The sequence below is a fragment of the Beta vulgaris genome, chromosome 1, assembly GCF_026745355.1.
Source record: "Beta vulgaris subsp. vulgaris cultivar EL10 chromosome 1, EL10.2, whole genome shotgun sequence".
NCBI lineage: Eukaryota > Viridiplantae > Streptophyta > Magnoliopsida > Caryophyllales > Amaranthaceae > Beta > Beta vulgaris.
In genome coordinates, this window is record NC_079202.1 from 16,764,422 (window position 1) to 16,771,271 (window position 6,850).

Here is a 6,850-nt window from a genome sequence, read left to right on the forward strand (position 1 = left end):
AAATTTAATTGTAATTTAAGATTGATGCATTAATCATATATTCATGAAATAATATAGGTTGTAAATAGTAAAAAAATTTAACTTTTAACAATATTACACAATTTCATAATTTTCTGTGCAATTTGGTTGCGAGAAATGTAGAGTCAAAACCATTTAATACGTTCATTATTTTAATGCATAACTGATTTTTTTTAATGTATTTAACCATAAAAATTATCAACAAGATATATAGATCAACATGTAAAGTACAAGGAAAACACAAATTACCATATTCATATATCGTAATATTTTCATCTAATTCTTTTTTTTTTCACATGCATGCGAAAAAAATATCTAGATTCATACAAACTAAAAGGGAAAGAAAAACAAATAGAGGATATAGATGCATGTTTTTAATTTACTGTTTTTTAAGTAGATGAAATGTTAGATCTACAAAATTATCATATATTCATGAACTAATATAATTATTAATTACAAAAAAAACAAACTTAAATCCGAATGAGAGCACTACACCTGTAAGTAGTTGAAATCTGATGAAATAATTCGTTTCTTCAGTTCTTCATCAATGGCAATGAACATACAATCCGGTTTGCATGCGAATAAAACTTCCGAAATTTAATTCCCCAATTTCTAAATACCCTTTTTTTTCACATTTTCTGCTGTCTTCTTTGTTGATCGAACTTGTTTTTGTTGTGTAAATATCTTCCAAATAAATCTACGAATTTTTAGAAGCAAAGGAAAGTTGCCATTTTTGATAAATCTTCATGCATGTTCGAGAAAGATAAAATGAATGTTCGAGAGAAATTTGAGAGAGAGAAAGAGAGAGAGAGAGAGAGAGAGAGAGAGAGAGAGAGAGAAAGAGAGAGAATATGAACGGTTCTTAAAATCAGAAAATGAAATGTTTTGGTGCATTTGGTTTTGATGCATCTATATATATACTTAGGTTTTTAAGGGTTGTGTTAGGTAGTATTAGGTAGTATAAATAGAGTATTATAGTAAAGTATATGCTTAAATGGAAATGTATAATGGGCTTTAAAACAAGTTATATATATAATTGTGTATTTATATTGGGTTTGGAAATCTTATTATAGTAAATATTATGTTTAGGTGGAAATGTATAATGCGCTTTAAAACAAGTTATATTATTATAAGGCCAAACTAAATTAATAATTCGTCGTCACAACTATTTATAAATCATTGTTATATGTTATAATAAAAAAATTAAATAGTTACGGTGATATAAGTTATATGTAGGTTAACATATGTTTAGGTATTTAAGGTTTACTTTAGGTAGTATTAGGTAGTATATAAAGAGTAACATTTTAGGCTTATGTTTAGATGGAAATGTATAATGGGCTTTAAAGCAAGTATATATATATATATATATATATATATATATTATATAATATATATATATATATAATATATATATATAATATATATAATATATATATATAATGTATCTATATTGAGATTGGAAATCATACTATGTAATTACAAATTTTTTGGAGAATATAGAAATGTCATGTCCTTCTCATTAAGCATTCTAAACATATTTTATTCGTAAGTGTTATTTTATGTAAACTAATCAATTTTGTTATTATCATCCATTCAATATTGTTCATACATATTTAAAAATTGTTAATTCATGCTAAATATATTATTTAATTTGTAAATTAACAATATAAATGATTAATGTTTTTATTATTGAGCAAACGTGGAATTTCAAAGTTCGCTTTTAGTATACTACACCTTAATCTTATATGTTAACTATTTTAATTTGCTTATTGCTATACTTTGACAAGAACAACTTACTATAACATAAGTAGAATTTAACATTAATTTCATTGAACGTACATATGAATCAAAACGATCTAATATACGTCATTATGCTATTAACGTGGAAAACATTTCTTTTTTAGTTACCACTCATTCACTCAATCAACATGTTATCAAAGAAGCTCAACAAAAATATGCAAGACAAAGAGGAAGTTTATTATGTTAGAAAAGCGTGCAAGATTTACGCGTACCTCTGCTCCTATACGATCACAGATAATATGCCCACGCCAATCAACTTACCTTTAACGGATCTTCATCAGGTATAAATCGCAATTAATTAAGTAATTAACACATATACCAACCATTTTGGACAATAATTAGTTATCCTTTTTTTTTATATATGCACACTAACATGTATTGTCTTGCCATTATAAGCGTTTCCTCAAGTTATGGATTTCTCCTTTACGTCGACAATTACAAAACTTCTCTACTAATTCTTACGTAACTCGATTCCTAATGGTGAGTGTATATAGTTTCTTTACTTTGAAAACGTATTACTTGCAAGATAGTAATGTCATTTCTTAATGCAGTATTTTTCGACAAGTGTACCATCTTCAAGTTCACAAATAATTAGTTGTCATGTGGACATGACAACTCAATCGCCATTAAGTGCTATAACAACAAATTTAGTATCGGTTGTTTATACTAAATTATTCACTTTTGATTGTTAATTTGTCTAATAACGTTACTGTATAAACAATCTATAATTTTTGTGAAATTATGTGCGTTAGATAAAGAACATGCATCAAAGATAGCAAGGCACCAACGAAAACTTATAATTGAAGAGAAACAAGTTAATAAATTAACTATTATAAATATGCATGTTTATACTATTTCATTTTGAAAGTATGATCATAAAGATATAAAACGTTGTGACCAACTGACATCACCTTATGTCGCTTGACATAGCGTCTACGCCACGTCCACTGTCAACGGAAGTTATACAACCTATGCGATTATGCAGTTCATTTAGATCAAAGACACGTGTAATCCGAAGTAGGCAAGTCCTTGAATCGGTTTTCAAAGAGAATCATTCCAGGTATGTTATAGTAAATATTAATTAATTAATACAGCAACATAAATAGATTGTAGGTAAGTTATACAATTAGTAAACTTGTGTGTTTATCCATTAAAAACAACAAATTTGTCTACAGATGACAGTGATGGTGAAGCAAATGATATGCATGTTGACAATTATTCAAATTCATGCGAGTAGAAATAATTGATCAGGTATAAGTCGTGCAGTAAGCATTTAATAGTTTGGTATATTCTTTATATCGTTCTTTTTTTTAACTAATTTTTTAAATAAGAAACATGTAAATCCTATAACGCATACGTATCATATATCTTTTTTAGAGCATTAATGTGGGACATTGCAGTCAATGGTGCGTTACTAGACTTACATATTATACTTCATGTTAACAATTCATTTAAAAACAATTAAATTATAATTTTTCTTTATTGTAGAAGTTATCAGATTTGGGAGATCCCACTGGTTTGCGAGTTCTGTGGAGCACAAATGTGGTTTGTGAACGAGTAAACAAACGGAATAAGAGTGGACGACCAAAGTTTGGGATGTGTTGCATCAAGGAAAAGTACAATTACCTTTACTTAAGCGTCCACCCCAACTTTTGGAAGATCTATTGAAAAGAGACATAGTAGAAGTGCGCACTTCCTTGATAATATTAAGGATATAACATGATGTATTCGTTCACTTCTATGGGAGGTAGAAATTGCACCAACTACCATGGTCGTGGTCCATATACATACAAGATTGGAGGTCAAAATCATCACCTGATAGGCAGTTTGTTGCCGAACGATGGAGCACGTCCTAAATTCTCTCAACTATACATATATGACACTGAAGAAGAGGTTCAGAATAGGAGATCGGCAAGGTATCGTGCTATTTTACTGCAAATATTTGAACATTTATTTGTATTAAATGTAATATATACATCCTCATTCATAATAAAGCAATGCTAACGTTTGAATACTATATTGCTCAGTTCTAAAGACCCAAAAATTTGAAGATCGTGTCGTTGACAATTGAAGGATGATTGATCAACATAACCCATTGGCCAAGGAATTAGAATGGCTAGAGATCGTTTCGAATCAAACAACGGCGAAGACTTAAAACTTAGGCTAATTGGAAGAAGGGATTCTGATGGAAGGACTTATAACCTTCCAACAACATCGAAGTGGCCGCGCTTATAGTTGGAGACATTGATACAGCAGATAAGAGGGATATGTAGTCCAAAGGAAAAATGGAAGATTAAGGCAGATATCTGAGCTTCACCCATCGTATTTACCGTTACAATATCCACTATTTTCCCATATGGGGAAGATGGATATCGAGTAGATGTTATGCATAGAGACAAGACCGCATCAAGTAGTTCTACGAATAAAAGAGAACGACTTACTATGCGGAGTGGTTTGCATACAGAATGCAAGATCGTGAACATGAACCGATACTTTGTTATTATGTCGTCGGTTGTATCAACAATTTTTGGTTGACGGTTACACTATGATTGAGGCGGAGAGGCTCTCCTTTCTAAAGAATAACCAACAAAGTTTAAGATCAGATAATGTGAAGAATTTAAGAGGGGCTGTGGAAAGAGGTGTACAGAGGGATCTTCCAATGGCAGTCGCGTTGTTATACCACGTCATTCACAGGTGGACATAGCTACATGAGAGAGAACTATCAGGATGCAATGGCCATTTGTAGATGTGGTTATCCAGATTTTCATAACCTTTACGTGTAATGCTAAAGGCCAGAAATAAGCAGATTCGTTCAAAAAAGGGGACTTAGACCCGAGGACAGACCGATATCATCTGTCGAGTCTTTAAAATGAAGCTCGACCAATTGGTTAAAGACCTAAAGGAGAATGAGATATTTGGCCGAGTTAAAGCTGGTACGAGTATAAATCAATCCGGTATAATGATTTGATTTCTACAGCTTTTTTTCATCTTTAATATATATAGATTGAATTAATTGAATTTCATACTACTTTACAAAAACATTTACACAGTCAAGATTAGTTGGTCTACTTATTAAAGTAATATACATACATATCTTCTTTTTTCTCCAGTTGTTTATACAGTTGAGTTTCAAAAGCTGGCCTTCCCATGCTCATATATTTTTTCCTGCACCCTGCTGACAAATATCCACAGAAGCGATATTGACAAGATTATATGCGTGATTACCAGATCCAATTGAGGATCCGGATTTGTATGAGACTGTTACAGAAATGATGCTACATGGTCCATGTGGTCCCTCAAACACTAATGCACCTTGCATGGATCAAAATAAGTGCACAAAGCATTTTCCTAAAAGATTTATTGACGAAACAAAGGTTGATAGGAAGGATATCCAGTTTATAGAAGAAGAGATAACGGAATCTCGGTTGAGAAGAAACGGAGTGCATCTTATAATAGGTTTGTTGTTCCTTATAATCCACAACTGCTTCGTAAGTATCGTGCCCATATAAACGTTGAATGGTGCAATCAATCCAGATCGATAAAGTATTTGTTCAAGTACATAAATAAGGGTTACGATAGAGTAACTGCGCTGCTTATCAAAACAGATTAGCTGCGATGATCCACAAAAGATTGATGAGATTAAAATGTATTAGACTCGTTACATATCTGCTTGTGAGGCAGTGTGGAGGATATATGGATTTCCTATTCACATCGAACCCCCTGTTGAGAGATTGAGTTTCCATCTACCTGGGGAGCAAACGGTCTGTCTACACTGACCAGATGGACGGGAGATGTACTTGATAGACCTAATGTTGATAGCACAAATTTTTTATCGTGGATGGAATGCAACCAAAAGTATGAAGAAGCAAGACAGTTGACTTATGTAGATTCCCACATTTGTTTGGAAACAACCTACGCGAGAATGGACACCTAGGTCGAAAGGTTCGCACTTGGCAGGGTATACCATGTCGCTCCAGGTTCTGGTGAGAAATACTATCTAAGAACGCTCCTTAATTTTGTAAAAGGCCGACGTGCTACGAGGATATAAGAACGTTGATGGTTTAGTGTATCCAACTTCAAAGAAGCTTGCTACGCAAGGGGGCTGCTTGATGACGACAAGGAATACATAGACGCCATAACAGAGGCAAGCTTTAGAGAAACGGGGCATTATCTGCGAAATCTATTTTTGCATGTTACTTATGTCTGGTAGCTTATCTAAACCAGAAGACATATGGGAAAAGACATGGCACCTACTATCTGATGACATTCTATATAAACAACGTCGTATTCATAAAAACAAAGGTAAGTACAGTATTTTGCATACTTACTTTTTTTTCGCTTACTTGGATTTAATAATTGTGCAACGAAAAAAGGATCACGATGACATAATGAAGGCACTAATATTAAATCTTCCTACGATTGCAGATTTAACTCTAACGATGAACAAATTCAAGCTTTTGCACTGGCAGATATTGAAGCTAAACGCAAAGTAATGGAGTAGCGTCGAAAATTCAGTTAGATGCCTTTTCCAGATGAATTAGTCGTGTTTGAAGGTAAAAAATAAGCTAATAGCGGATGAGCTTTCATATGACATACCCTCATTAATTCAGGAATATGACAACTGTTTCCATGTCTAACTGAAGAACAACTAATGGTTTTCAACGAAATAATGCACTCTGTTAATGGCCAATCAGGAGGTGTGTTTTTTGTATACGGATATGGAGGCACGGGTAAAACATACATTTGGAGGAATTGTGTGCTGCAATTAGGAAGATGGGTGAAATTGTTTTGCCAGTAGCATCAAGTGGAATTGCGTCCCTACTTCTTCCAAAAGGTCGAACCGCCCATTCAAGGTTCGGGCTTCCACTCAATTTTGTGAAAACTCTACGTGTGTAGCTATTAGGCCTGGTTCTGACTTAGCTGCATTGCTCATGAGAACAAAGCTAATTATCGGGATGAAGCACAATGATGCACAAATATTGCTTTGAAGCACTTGATAGGAGTTTAAAGGACATTATGCAAGCTGTTGATC